Source organism: Strongylocentrotus purpuratus, unplaced genomic scaffold (assembly GCF_000002235.5).
Source record: "Strongylocentrotus purpuratus isolate Spur 01 unplaced genomic scaffold, Spur_5.0 spur5_scaffold_2, whole genome shotgun sequence".
Lineage (NCBI taxonomy): Eukaryota > Metazoa > Echinodermata > Echinoidea > Camarodonta > Strongylocentrotidae > Strongylocentrotus > Strongylocentrotus purpuratus.
Genome location: NW_022145605.1, coordinates 8,516,075 through 8,531,606, shown reverse-complemented (window position 1 = coordinate 8,531,606; position 15,532 = coordinate 8,516,075). Strand labels below are relative to the sequence as shown.

Genomic DNA, 15,532 nt, shown 5'->3' with positions numbered 1-15,532 from the left:
ACAGTGCCCCCTCCCCCCCCCCCCCTTCCAGGTTTTTTAGAGTGCCTCTTTTTACATGGAAAAGGTGCCCTCTTTTACTTCAGATAATTAAGTGTCTGTTCCCTTTTCCTATAAATGCCTCTTACCACCTCTGATAATTGCCCCCTTCACCTATGATAATTGGCTTTAATTGCCCCTATTAAAATCTACTAGGTGCTCATTTTACTTTAACAAGTGTCCTTTTCTTTTGTAATAGGTGCCCCTTCCCCGTCTGATAACTGCCCCTTTTCATCTTTGATCAGTGCCGCTTCTTACCTCTGATAATTGCCCCTTTTTATTTTGACACGCGCCCTCTCTTCCTCTGTAGGGAAATGCAGTATGGTTCAAGGCATGGCCACACAGAGGAATTTTTCCTGTAGGGGGCCGGGGGAAAATGCAATGAATTTTTGACAATTTATTGCATTTTCTTCGTTTTGGGGAATTTGTGGAAGGGGCCGCGTACCCTAGCAAACACTGCGTACAGTCATGATTCAGGGGCTAAGCAACGGCCTCGTTACTGTGAGGCCCCAGGATAAAAATCGTGCTGATCAGCTATATTAGTGCCCTTTTTTGAGGCATTAATCCTCATTATTGTCAATTATGATTTAAGGACGTAGGTTCCCTAGCTCAGGCGCGGATCCAGGGGGGGGCGAGCGGGCCTTGGCCCCCCCCCCCCCGCAAAAAAAAAAAAAAAAAAAAGAAGAAAGGAAAAGAAGGGAAAGGGAAAGAGGAGAGAAAGGAAAGAAAGAAGAAGAAGAAGAAGAATAAAAGAAAAGGGGGAAGAAGGAGATCGGGGGGGGGACCGAAACGGCCTTTCCTCCCAGACTGTTGACCCCCCCCCCCCCCCCCTCCAATCAAAAAAATAAGAGAGAAGGAAGGAAAGGGAAAGAAAAAAGGAAAAGAGGAGATACTGGCGTACTAATGGGGGGGGGGGGGGCTTTGGGGAAATCAAATTCAAACGTGGTTTATTTATAATTCCACAACGGTGGATTACAAATAATGCTGAAATGACATAATTTCCGAGATTTGTCCTCACTTTTTAGTAAATTATACGTTTGTATATGTGTTTGTTGGAAAATGACAAATTCCTAAATTTACAGCCAGCACGAAATATGATTCTTGAGATTCCTACTTGTCAGGGCCCGAGGTACGGCAGGGATCGGGAGCCTCGAGCTCCCTCCCCCCCCCCCCCCCCCCCCCCCCCCACTTTATTTGAAAAAGTATATTAAAGAGAAAAAAATAGAATGAGCGCAAGAAAGAACGAATAGTTAACTGCCAGTGTTAAAAAATTAGTCATCAAAATATGCTCATCTGACCGTGATTAAATGCCTAAAACCTTAAGCTTCCGGGGCTCTGCCCCCTGGATTCCACCTAGGGCGCTACGGCGGGCCCTTAGATGCTCATCTGACGGTAATTTAATGCCTAAAACCCCACTTTTGGGGGGATCCGCCCCCTGGACCCCACGCCAAATAGTGACCTGCCAGTGTCACAAAATAATAGGTATTAAAAAAAAATGATCATCTGACCTTAATTAAACGCCTAAAACCCCTGAGCTTCCGGAGCCGGACAAGTTATCAAAATGTGTTTATCTGACCGCAGGCGCGTAGCCAGCCAGTGGGGGGGGGGGGGGGGGGGGGGGGGGGCGGTCCCCCCAAATCGGAAGAGGACGTAGAAAGTAAAAGGAGCAGACAAAGAAAATCTTTGAAATTCAGACAAGGATTAAGAGTATAGAGAACGGTACAACGTATCGTCTTCTTTCTCTAATAATTTAATGAAACGTCAAAGCTTCGCGCAGGAGGGGAGGGGGGGGGGACTGAATTCAGACAAGGATTAAGAATCGAGAACGGTACAGTGAATCGTCTTCTTTCTCTCATAATCTTATGAAACGTCAAAGCTTTTGCGCGGGGGGGGGGAACCTGAATTCAGACGAGGATTCAGAGGCGAGAACGGTAATAATAATCTTTAATGAAACGTAAAAGCTTCCGCGTTTTGCGCGAGGTTGGAGGGGGAATTAAATTCCGACGAGGATTATTTTCGAGAACGGTACAACGAATCTTCTTTTTTCTCTATTGATTTAATGAAAATTAAAAGCTTCCGCGCGGGGGGAACCTGAATTCAGACGAGGATTAAGATTCGAGAACTGTACAGCTAATCGTCTTCTTTCTCTCATAATCTTATGAAACTTAAAAGCTTCCGCGCTTCGCGTGGGAGGGGGGGGACCTGAATTCAGACGAGGATTAAGAGTCGAGAACGGTACAACGAATCGTCTTCTTTCTCTAATGATTAAATAAAAAGCTTCCGCGCTTCGCGCGGGAGGGGGGGGAACCTGAATTCTGACGAGGATTAAGAGTCGAGAACCCTACAACGAATCGTATTCTTTCTTTAATAGTTTAATGAAACGTCAAAGCTTCCGCGCTTCGCGCGGGAGGGGAAAAACTAAATTCAAATGAAGATGTTGAGTCGAGAACGGTACAACGAATCGTCTTCTTTCTCTCATAATCTTATGAAACTTAAAAGCTTCCGCGCTTCGCGCGGGAGGAGGGGGGGAACCTGAATTCAGACGAGGATTAAGAGTCAAGAACGGTACAACGAATCGTCTTCTTTCTCTAATGATTTAATGACACGTAAAAGCTTCCGCGCTTCGCGCAGGAGGGGGAGGGGGAACTGAATTTAGACGAGGATTAAGAGTCGAGAACGGTACAACGAATCGTCTTCTTTCTCTAATGATTTAATGAAACGTAAAAGCTTCCGCGCTTCGCGCGGGAGAGGGGGGGGGGGGAGAACCTGAATTCAGACGAGGATTAAGAGTCGAGAACTCTACATCGAATCGTCTTCTTTCTCACATAATCTTATAAAACTTAAAAGCTTGGGGGGGGGGTCCTGAATTCAGATGAGGATTAAGAGTCGAGAACTCTACAACGAATCGTATTATTTCTTTAATAGTTTTAATGAAACTTCAAGGCTTCCGCGCTTCGCGCAGGAGGGGGAGGGGGGGGGGACTGAATTTAGACGAGGATTAAGAGTCGAGAACGGTACAACGAGTCGTCTTCTTTCTCTAATGATTTAATGAAACGTAAAAGCTTCGCGCAGGAGGGGAGGGGGGGGGGACTGAATTCAGACAAGGATTAAGAATCGAGAACGGTACAGTGAATCGTCTTCTTTCTCTCATAATCTTATGAAACGTCAAAGCTTGGGGGGGGGGGGCCTGAATTCAGATGAGGATTAAGAGTCGAGAACTCTACAACGAATCGTATTATTTCTTTAATAGTTTTAATGAAACTTCAAAGCTTCCACGCTTCGCGCAGGAGGGGGAGGGGGGTGGGACTGAATTTAGACGAGGATTAAGAGTCGAGAACGGTACAACGAGTCGTCTTCTTTCTCTAATGATTTAATGAAACGTAAAAGCTTCCGCGCTTCGCTCGTGAGGGGGGAACCTGAATTCAGACGAGGATTAAGAGTCGAGAACTCTACAACGAATCGTCTTCTTTATCTCATAATCTTATAAAACTTAAAAGCTTGGGGGGGGGGGACCTGAATTCAGATGAGGATTAAGAGTCGAGAACTCTACAACGAATCGTATTATTTCTTTAATAGTTTTAATGAAACTTCAAGGCTTCCGCGCTTCGCGCAGGAGGGGGAGGGGGGGGGGACTGAATTTAGACGAGGATTAAGAGTCGAGAACGGTACAACGAGTCGTCTTCTTTCTCTAATGATTTAATGAAACGTAAAAGCTTCCGCGCTTCGCTCGTGAGGGGGGAACCTGAATTCAGACGAGGATTAGGAGTCGAGAACTCTACAACGAATCGTCTTCTTTATCTCATAATCTTATAAAACTTAAAAGCTTGGGGGGGACCTGAATTCAGATGAGGATTAAGAGTCGAGAACTCTACAACGAATCGTATTATTTCTTTAATAGTTTTAATGAAACTTCAAAGCTTCCACGCTTCGCGCAGGAGGGGGAGGGGGTGGGACTGAATTTAGACGAGGATTAAGAGTCGAGAACGGTACAACGAGTCGTCTTCTTTCTCTAATGATTTAATGAAACGTAAAAGCTTCCGCGCTTCGCTCGTGAGGGGGGAACCTGAATTCAGACGAGGATTAAGAGTCGAGAACTCTGCAACGAATCGTCTTCTTTCTCTAATAATTTAATAAAACGTAAAATTTTCCGCGCTTTGCGCGGGATGGGGAAAAACTAAATTCAGACGCGGATTAAGAGTCGAGAACGGTACAACGAATCGTCTTCTTTCTTTAATAGTTTAATGAAGTGTCAAAGCTTCCGCGCTTCGCGCAGGAGGGGAAGAGGGGCTGAATTTAGACAAGGATTAAGAGTCGAGAACTCTACAATGAATCGTCTTCTTTCGCTAATAATTTAATAAAACGTAAAAGCTTCCGCGCTTCGCGCAGGACGGGGGGGGGGGGGCTGAATTACGACAAGGATTAAGAGTCGAGAACTCTGCAACGAATCGTCTTCTTTCTCTAATAACTTAATAAATCGTAAAAGCTTCCGCGTTTCGTGGAGGAGGGTGGGGGAAAACTTGCCCCTCTCTGCACCGACCCCCCCCCCCCTCCGCATTACGTCACTGTTCGTCATCGTTACGTACCAATATTTGGCTCGCATAATTTCAAATTTGGCCCCCCCCTAAGAAATCCTGGATCCGCGCCTGCCCTAGCTGATTAGCATAGTAGCACACATATGATATAGCAGTCACGCAAAACAAACACTCGCAAATTAATATTTAATAAAATCTGAGAATGTATGCCATTATCTAGATCTATTAGAAATAAATAATTTTTAAAAATCCTTCCCTAAACTGGGGTAAAAATAAATATTCCACCATTATGACCAACAGTGTATTTGAATTGAATGACTATAATATTGTTATATTTATGTTTTTATGTCATAAAAGTATTATTCCTCCTAGTCTATCAAACAAATTTATTTTGAATTCTGAAGTACATTCATATATAACTAGACAATCATCTCATTTTCATTTACCACTTATCAAAACTTCTGTCTCTAAAAATTCAATTTTCTTTAAAGGACCAATTTTATGGAATGAGTTACCTCCTAACGTTAAATCAAGCCCAACTCTGAATACATTTAAAAGAAGATACAAACAATTACGTCTTTGTGAATAGTATTTTATTAGTTTTTATATATGCAATCAGGTGTTAGATGTTAGGTGTTAGTTGTTAGGTGTTAAGTGTTATAGGTTAAAATTGTCGCTAGGGACCAGCCCCACACAAGACTTAATTGTTCTTTCTTGCTGGTTCCTCATTCGTATATATATTCGTTATGTTATTCGTATGTACTTTACTTTACTGGGGGGGGGGGGGGGTAAGAGGACACTTTTTTTTGGGGGGGGGTCTCGAAATTTCAAAATTTGACATTTTGTTCCGTTGGGGGGGGGGGTAAGGTCACCTTTTTTAGGTCAGCCACTGGCATAAAAGGGGGGGGGGGGGGGTTCACAAAAAAACATACACAAAACATACACATAAAAAAAAAACTCAAGGGGGGTTTAACCCCCCCCCCCCTCCTGCGTACGCGCCTGATCAACACTCATTACCTGTATAATTGGACCAATTGCAAGTGATTCAATAATAGTCAATCTCCGGAACATAGTCAGGTTTCTTTTTCTCCAGTTATCCAGCAGTCTTTGCATTTTCTCTAATTTATATTGTCAATCCATCTTTAAAGCACACTGCAGATCAGATACGATATGATGTCCTAAGTATTTTACTGGTTCATCTGCCCAGTGTAAGCCGAAATAAGATATCGACCATCGTTGACAGGATTTTCCAATCCAAATCAAGACAGTCTTTTCTTTATTTAACTTCGGTTCTGCAACTTCCCCCAAAAACTCTAATTCGTTTAAAATATTGTCAATAGAATTTATATCAGAAATATAAAATAAAGTGTCATCTGCATATTACAGCAGTTTTAGATCAATACCTTTATCATTATAAAAATATCCAGACCTTTAATTTTATTATTTTCTCTCACTTTATTTGCCATAAGTTCTGCGGCCAGTACAAACAATAAGGCCGAGAGGGGACACCCTTGTCGTATTCCTATAAGAAAACTCTGGAAAACAGGCCCAAAGTTAAATTTACTCTGACATTTTTTGATAAAGGTTACATCAATTACAACTAAAGCTTTAGAAAAATCGGCCATCATAAGAGCATGGTTTTTACCACGATCAGTGAGTTCGTAATCCCCTTTACCCCGTGCTCTTTTCAGCAATTCATTAATAACTTTTCAGGTCTATTAAACCTCTGTTGTTACATCATTAAATCTTTTAAAGAAGTAACTACGTTTTCTCTTTCTCACTATTAACTTCAGTTCTGACAATTTCTTTTTATATGGTGATGGGTTATATATTGATAAAAGTTACTTTATCATAAATATTTATTAAATATTTATGATTAAGTAACTTTTATCAAATTGCATAACTTTTAAAATCTATAATCAAATCAATGTTTATCATTTTTCTTACACTTATTTTTTGTAAATATATCTGCATGGATAGCATTCGTTATATATTAACAAACAGGTTCATACAACTATAAAAAGAAGTATTCAATAAGTGATCAATAAGTGATCAAAAAGTGATGCTATAAGATCAATTATCCTAGTTGGTTTAATAATAAGTTGCACAAATACAAAAATGCTAATGAACCTATAGAAATATGTCAAGATGTGTAGAAAAAGTACATCAGTAAGCACTCCTTTTGCTCATTTGTTATTTTACAAAGAGAGGGTTCCGAATAATTGTTGGTATAAATTTATGTTGTTTTTTGCGCGCTTACTTTACTTGGTTGGCAGAAATGTTTGTGGTATGCATATATAGACACACACAAATGTGCCCCAAACGTTTTAAGAGCGATTTGCGATATGTTTTTTTTTTTATACAATTCCTTTGCTTTGCGCATTACCTTTTTTCTTTGAAATAAATTTGAAAAATATCTGCAAGTATATGATTTTACACAGCAACAAAACAGCAAAAAGCAAAACACGAACAAGAATTTAAGTTAGAAATTAAAGATAACGGTAAGATTTTTGTCTGTATATAAATTATAAATTCAGTACACAATAACACCCATGTGCATCGCCAATGTACCGAGTGGAATATATAATCACTGTAGGTTACAAAAGGTGTTTTGGCAAATTCAGCAATGCATGTCCTGAATTTTAACTACTACTTATATAACTCCTACTAATTTTACTAAAACACACACACACTTTAAAATGGCGTCGGGGGGGGGGGTCATTTGTGCTATGGTGTGCTACCTATATGAACTGGTATTTTAAGCTAGAATTTGATGACACAATGTAAACGCGTCACCTTTAATAAGAAGCTCCCCCAAGCCGTTCCTTCAACTCATTGAAGTCTAAATAGCCATTTTCTTCTTACAAAAGGATGCACGTTGATCCTTTGCTTTCGGCATGCTGTAACGCTCTATCAGCCACCAAGGTACACTGGTTGAGAGCTTCCAGCAAAGCCACATGTTTTGCCACGTCATAGAAGTGATTCTTCTCTGTGTAGTTCTCGATCTCGAAAACGTATTTGATTTCCAGACTGAGAAGGTCTGATTTGAAATGGCTTACCAAACCAGACGTGGACGCCTTATGCGTTATAATAAAAATGGGAGGTACTCCTGTATAAAAGAAATCACAAAAAAATGCATGTGAATGATAACAATGATGCTTTAGAATTTTAAATATCGTGACGTCATTGCAGTTATAGCCTAACTCCACAGGTGCTCTCAGATGTATGAAGTACTAAGAGCTAACCACAAAACCGGCGTCGCACAAACTGCAATATTCATTGGCATAATGATAATGGGGAGTGTGCCCCCTAAAAATGAATATAAAAATGAAAATAAATAAAGAGATTTTGCTCCAAGAAATTGGGGGAAAGTGTGAACAGGAGAGAAAAAAGGGAAGATAGAGATATTAAGAAAGAAAGGGTACTTTCCAGGTCTTTCATCTATGTTTCACTTTAATTTGGTGCTGATTCTGTTGAGCCAATGTGGAGTAGCATGCTCCGCTCCAGTTCTACATAACACAATATGTGAACCAAAATTTCCAGAATTTCCCGAGTGATACTTATTTATTCACTGTGACGCCAACTTTGCATTGATGTTCATGTTCATGATTATATTTTTGCAATGAATAAATTTCATTCCAATATTTCTGAGAGTAAATATGCTATCATAAACTAAGGTTTAGAATCATCATAAACTATACCTGTCATTCGTTTGATAGTCTGGACAAGGTCAGCTAAATCAGACGCTTTAACAAGAAGGTTCTCTCCACTATATAAAAAAAAACAATAATAAGGTAATGAAACAAAAATGTGAAATGTATTCCATTTTTAACAAGATGAGATTTAAAAATATTTAACTCAAATTGACGTCTAATTTTTGTTAAAGTTATCATATTCGTGTAAAGCTTCATGTTCCTTAAATAATGAATTCAAATTCTAAAGAGATTTTCTTGTTCGTGGAAATCAAGGCCATAAAAACAATACGAATTGTTTATGTAAACAAACAACATGCGTTTATATAAGATCTTTATTGCATTTAATAGAATTTAACCCGATACGAATTGCCACTAGATTAAGGCAACTTAAAAGTTTTTCAATACGATCACTAACCCGATGACCGGGGTAATAATATATCTGTAAAGCGCTTACGCACATCGTTGGATCGGTGTATTGAGCGCTATATAAAACAACGGATTATTATTATTATTATTATTATTATTATTAAAGAAAACCTAAGATGTGGAATATATCCGTTTTTTGTAAAGCTGGATAAGATTTTTTTTTCGCAAATACACTGTTGCCCATAAAACTGGAACTGTTAAGGAAGATTTTAACATGCATGCACCTCCTTTTTGGGTGGAAGTTCAAAAACTTATGCATTTCATGGAAGAATGTGCAATGACATTTAAGGAGACACTAAAAAGTTCATAGAAATTGGCAATTTGAATGAGAATAAAATGGATACTAATACAAAACATTATGTAAATCATCTTTTATTTGCTTAGGCCTATATATATATATATATATATATATGTATATATATATATATATATATATATATAGTTACTGCACGAGTAACATTAGCACACTTTGAGTTGCATACGTACAGGGCGTTGCTAGTAGATGTTGACTGGTAAAAGGTGGGAGGCCGGAAGGGAGTTGTCGAACCAATTTATTGTCTGAAAATGTTGCCTCCAACCCCCTCAAGCGTATACAGGGGGCGGTGACCCCCCCCCCCCCCCCCCCCCCCCAAAAAAAAAAAAAAAAAAAAAAAAAAAAAAACGTCGGCCAAAAAAAAAAAAAAAAAAAAGAAAGAAGGAGGACGTGGGAAGAAAAAGGATTAATAGTCGAGAACGGTACAACGAATCGTCTTCTTTCTCTAATAAGTTAATGAAACGTCAAAGCTTCTGCGCTTCTCGCGGGAGGGGGAAAACTGAATTCAGACAAGGATTAAGAGTCGAGAATGGTACAACGAATCGTCTTCTTTCTTTAATAATTTAATGAACGTCAGAGCTTCCGCGCTACGCGCGGAGAAAGGGGAACTTGATTCAAACAAGGATTAAGAGTCGGGAACGACACAACAAATCGTCTTCTTTCTCTAATAATTTAATGAAACGTCAAAACTTTGCTAATTCGCGCGCTCTGTAAGTGATTCGCACGCTTTGCGTGCTCATTAGCGCCCCCTAAAATAAAATCCTGGCAACGCGCTTGGCCCCTCCCCCCCCCCCCCCATTTGTTTATAAAATTTCGTACGGAGTTTGCAAAACCCTTTCTTGTTCAGCTTCTAACGGCGCCTAAAAGTTCGGGTATTCGGACACCTATCCCCTGGGCAACCACCCCCTGACAACCACCCCTTTGATATTACCATCCTCCAGGACAAGTACCCCCAGACAAGTACCCTCAAGGCAACCGCCCTCTAGGAAATATACCTCCTTGATATCTACCACATATGGTAACTACCACCAAAATACCCCCAAACAACAACCACTAAGGGTAATTACCAATCGGGAGTAGTTGTCGTAGAGGGTGGTTTTCCTAGGGGTCGTTGTCTGGGGGTAGTTTTCCAGGGGCAGTTGTCTTAGAGGGTGGTTTCCTACGGGGTAGTTGTCTGGGGGAACTATCCGGGGAAGTTGTCTTAGAGGGTGGTTGTCCTAGGAGATAGTTGTCTGGGGTAGTTTTCCGGGGGGGGTAGTTTTCTTAGAGGGAGGTTGTCCTATAGGTAGTTGTCTGGGGGTAGTTGTCCGGGGGTACTTGTTGTCCCAGAGGGTGGTTTTCCCTAGGGGTGGTTCTCCGGAGGGTGGTTGTTCAGGGGTAGATGTCCTAGAAACAAATTTTCGGTATAAACTGCAAATTAAAATCGTGTACCTGACAACTATTACGGAACAGTGGATCTGGGATAGCTTGTTGTCAGATGTGGACGTCCACTTACTATTCAAGTAAGCATTTAGTCATTCTATTCTGCCTTTATCCCAGACAACACGTTCACCATCTCGCCGGACTCCTCCTGTATCAGATGAAAATAACAATTGTGCTCATGAACACGCATTGAAGCTCAAGACACATATTTGCTTCACTTCATAATATAATGCATTTATTCGTGTTTACTGAAATAATAAGATATGCGGCTCGAAGATGATCTGTTATGCCAAGCATAAGAAGAATAATGATCAATGTGAAACAAAATTAAGTAATATAATAGATGGTAAAATCACAGCGACTTTTTTCTAAATAGAATATTTCTCCAAAATTGCAAAAGAAGTAACAATTTATGTAAAAGACGGTGTAAAAAAAAGTAAGTCGCATGGACCTCTAACTTCTTTGACATCCACGGAGTTCATCTGTTTCATCTCTTAGAGTACAATATTATTATTATTATATTAATATTTATGTTTGCATTCAAAGAATAGATTGAAAAATGAAGAAGAAAAAACTTTATGGATTTTAAATATATATATATACAGTGCGTCCCAGAAAAAACGAAACCGAGAATTATCGATGTTTCATCTTAACTTAATCACAATTATAATTGATAAACACATATTTGGAAAGCTTAGATCCTCCTCTTTCATTCGATGCATCTCGTATAATCAATATTTTTACGCATGAGTGATTAAAATCAATTTGAAGAGAGGAAACCGAAAAGTCGTTTGGCGGGCGGTATCTGAATTTCAAAGAGAAAATCACATTTCTAGAAAGTTGGGTTTCTGCCCTTTCATATGACACCTCAATCAGGAAAATTGAGCAAGGAATGACAAAGTTCTGTTTGTTTAAAGTAGCCCTTACATTTTCATAATTTTAGCAAACAAATTCGTTTTCACTGGCTGCCTGTCGTAGCAAAAAGAAGAATTGGCAAAAGACTTAACTCCGTTTCGTTGACAATCAGCCATGCATGAAGTCTTTCGTCTACGGCTGATTGTCAACGAAACGGAGTTAAGTCTTTTATTAATTCCGTTTGTTGCTACAGCAGACAGCCAGTGAAAACGAATTCGTTTGATAAAGATATGGAAATGCAAGCACTACTTTAACCAAACAGAACTTTGTCATTCCTTGCTAATTTTTTATGATTGAGGTGTCATATTAAAGGGCAGAAACTCAACTTTTTAGAAATGTGATTTTCTCTTTGAAATTCAGATACCACTCGCCAAATGACTTTTTGGGGTCCTCTCTTCATGTTCATTTTAATAATCACTCATGCATGAAATATGGCTTATACGAGATGCATCGAATGAAAGAGGAGGATCTAAGCTTTCCAAATATGTGTCATTTATCAATTATAATTGTGATTAAGTTAAGATAAAACATCGATAATTCTCGGTTTCGTTTTTTCTGGGACGCACTGTATATATATATATATATATATATATATATATATATGATTACGAGTTTAGTTGTACCAATTTGCCTTTGCTCTGTTTTGTTTGCGTAGAACAAATTGTGAAAGTATAAGTTGGAAGAAAAGAATGACGCAGGTTAATTCTATATGTACATGCATACATAATATAAAAGTGCGAGAAATCTCAACTCTGACATGACAACGGGTGTTCCAGAATATGTAACCTGAAGAAGGCCTCATAAGCCGAAAGCTCGTAATAAAATTGTAAAGTACAGCTACGTCTCACGTTCCTAGACCATTTTCTTCACGCCTATATATATATATAATCAGTGGCCTCTATACTCCCCCCTCCTCCCCACTGAAAAAGTCTAGCGACGCCCCTGTTATACCCATAAACAGGGGCGTCGCTAGACGTTTTTTCAGTGGGGAGAGGAGGGGGGAGTACAGGCCACCGATTACCGACAAAACTAATAATAAAAAATACTAAAAAAAAAAATATATATATATATATATACAACATGATAGTAAGACAATATAGACCAAATGTAGATGATCCCGACAACTCGACCCTATTCCTATTCCAAACTCGTTGGAAACAGTGAGTACACTGCAGTGGCGTACCTGGGGTACTCCGTCAGGAGGGGCAAGCGATCGAAACAAAACAAAAAAGGCGATGATAATTTTCACTTCTGGTGAGCGAGCGGGCAACAGAATATCTTTAAGTAACCTTTGGTATATAAACCGGTATTGTTGCAAGTCGGGGGTGGGCACATTTATTTGTTAGCGACGTTAATTTCATTTCTGCAAGCGAGCGTAGCGAGTAAGAAAAAAAATCCCTTCTTTTTTAATAATTGCCACTTAAACTTGATTTTATACCAATTTTAGCTAATCGTGTTTCAGGCAATGTCAATCTTTTTTTGGCGGGCAGGCAACACCCCTACATTTCTCTTTTTAATTATATTGTAGCAGGCCAGTGGTGGGCACATAATTTCACGAGCTAGCGAACATGGTACATGAACTTGGTTTCATTGTTCCATGTCAGGGACGTGATTATTAAAAGCGATGTTATTTCTATTTTGGCGAGCGAGCGTAGCGAGCGAGCAAAATTTGTGTAATGATAATTGGTTCATTTTTAATTTTTTTTTTGTTGCAGGTCAGGGCTTACACAATCATGTCTAAGGTGATGTTAATTCCGTTTTGGCGAGCGAGCACACCAAAACTTCTTTGAATAACGTTTGGTACATAATTATTAACTGGTTGTTGCAGGTTGGGGCGGTGTTAATTTCATTTTGGGGAGCGAGCGTAGCGGGCAAGAAAAAAAAATCGCTTCTTTTTTTAATAATTTCCAATTAAACTTGGTTCAATTGTCCTCAATGAATTGGTACATAAACTTTGTTTCATTGTTGCAGGTCGGGAGTGGGTACAATCGTGTTGTCAATCCCATTTTGGCGGGCAGGCAACCCCCCCCCCCACATTTCTCTTTTTATGATATTTATAGCAGGTCAGTGGCGGGCACATTTGTTAGTAATGCAAGCATAATTCCACTTCGGCGAGCGAGCGAGCGAGAAAAAAAAAATCACTTCTCTTTTAGTGAGAACATGGTACATAAACTTGGTCGGGGGCGGGCACAAGCGTGATTTATAGTAAAAGCGATGTTACTTCTATTTTGGCGAGCGAGCGTAGCGAGCGAGCAAAACAAATTTAATGATGATTGGTACATAATTTTCAGGTTTTTGTTGCAGGTCGGGGCTTACACAAACATGTTTAAGGTGATGTTAATTCCATTTTGGCGAGGGAGCGTAGCTAGAGAGCAAACCAAATTTTCTTTGAATAACGTTTGGTACATAATTATTAACTGGTAATTTGTTGTAGGTTGGGGCGAGCATGTTTGTTAGCGATGTTAATTGTAAAGACATCGTAGCAAGAGAGGATTAAAAAAATCAACTAATATATCAATCACTAAAATCAATCAATTCATCAATTCTGGCGAGCAAGGAAACAATATCTCTTAAAATAACGTTCGATACTTATTTACTGAGATTATTGTTGCAGGCAAGGGGGCGCACATATTTTATTAGAAATGTCAATTCCATTTTGGCGAGCGAGCATAGCGAGCAAGCAAAAAAAATTCAATTCTCTTTTAATAGAAATTAATACATAAACTTGTTTTTATTGGTGCAGGTCGGGATGGGCGCAATCGCGTTTAACGCGATATCAATTCCTTTTTGGCGAGAGGGCGAAAAAACACTTCCATTTTTAATGATATTGTTGCAGGTCAAGGGTGGGCACAATTATTTTCAAGGCAATGTTTATTCCATTTATTCGCGAGCGAGCGTAGCAAGAGAAAAAAATGAATCAGTCTCTTTTAGTAACATTTGGTACATAAATTGGGTGTTATTGTTGCCATGGTTGCAGGTCGGGGCCAGTCGGGGCAGGCACAATTGTATTCTAGGCAATGCTAATCCTTTTCTTTTAGGGGGACGAGCAAGTAAAAACAATTAATACAAAATAGGCTAGCAAGCAGCTCGCGCCAGCGAAGAGTGTCGAATTTGTTATATCACTTATATTTTCCTATTTTCATTTGTCTTTTTTTCAGGGCCGTATGTGGAATATTTTCCTGGTGGGGGAGGGGGAAAGATGCGTAAAAAGTTTTCGAAGAAACTCAAAAGCGAAAGGAGTGAAGGGAGTTCGAGCGACCGAACTGGTCATGCGGGTACTTTTGCATTTTCAAACATAGTATTGAAGGATTTGGTATAGGCCTTCACCACTTGTGAGCTTTGTTAAACACTTTCAGGAAAAAACTGTACGTTTTCAAAATATCTGGGGTCAACGCCCCCCCCCCGTACGGTCATGGTCTTTTTTTTAATTTCCCCATTTTTTTCTCTCCTTTCTTTTCCCTTTTTCTTTCTTTTCTCTTCTTTTTCCTTTTTTCTTTCCTTTTCCGTTTTTTCCTTTTTTCTCTTTCTTTCCTTTTTTTTCTTTTTTTTTTCTTTCCCCTTTTCCTTGTTTCCCCTTTCCTTTCCTTTCTTTTCTTTCTCCCTTTTTTCTTTCTCTTTCCCCCTTTTTTCCTTTCCCCTTCCCCCCTTTTTTTCCCTGCAGCCCGTCAGGGGGGGGGGCTCTCTGCCCCCCTTGCCCCCCCCCCTCAGGTACGCCAGTGGTATATGGGAACAAATAATGCTTGTGCAGGTATATACTAATAAACATCCCTGATTTAAATCAAAATATATTATACTCACCTATTTGGTATTCAACTTCGCCCATGAACTTTTGGCTGAATTCTACCATGCCCCGATTGTCACAGACAACAAGATGATCGGTCAAGTCGTAAGCGTCTCGGATCATGGTGGTAGATTGCTGTTCCGCGTACCCTTCTGGAGCCTCATGATTCCACGATTCCCCAGTAACGTAGAGAAGAGAATTGATGAAGGCCGACTTCCCTACACCAGGTGCCCCAAAAATCCCAATCCTCGTCTGTTTTGGAGGGTTCTTGGGCCGTTTCTCCTTTGATCGAATGGTTTGCCCAGGGCTGTATTTTTTCAAAATTGCTTGCAATTCCGCGACTCGAGTTTCGTGAGGGTAACATATTCCCGCCATTTTCCTGTAAATTTGATTCTTTAATAGCAGAAAATTT

At 39.7% G+C, this 15,532-nt stretch overlaps 1 long non-coding RNA gene across 1 annotated transcript; it reads right to left on the bottom strand.

Annotated features, from left to right (window-relative positions):
- Nucleotides 1-5,558: 5,558 nt before the first annotated feature.
- LOC115918153 lies at nucleotides 5,559-15,491 on the bottom strand. The gene is made up of 4 exons (XR_004065184.1): nucleotides 15,138-15,491; nucleotides 10,434-10,572; nucleotides 8,270-8,337; nucleotides 5,559-7,677 (listed from the first exon to the last, which is right to left on the bottom strand). It is a non-coding gene; the product is annotated as an uncharacterized LOC115918153 (long non-coding RNA).
- Nucleotides 15,492-15,532: the final 41 nt, after the last annotated feature.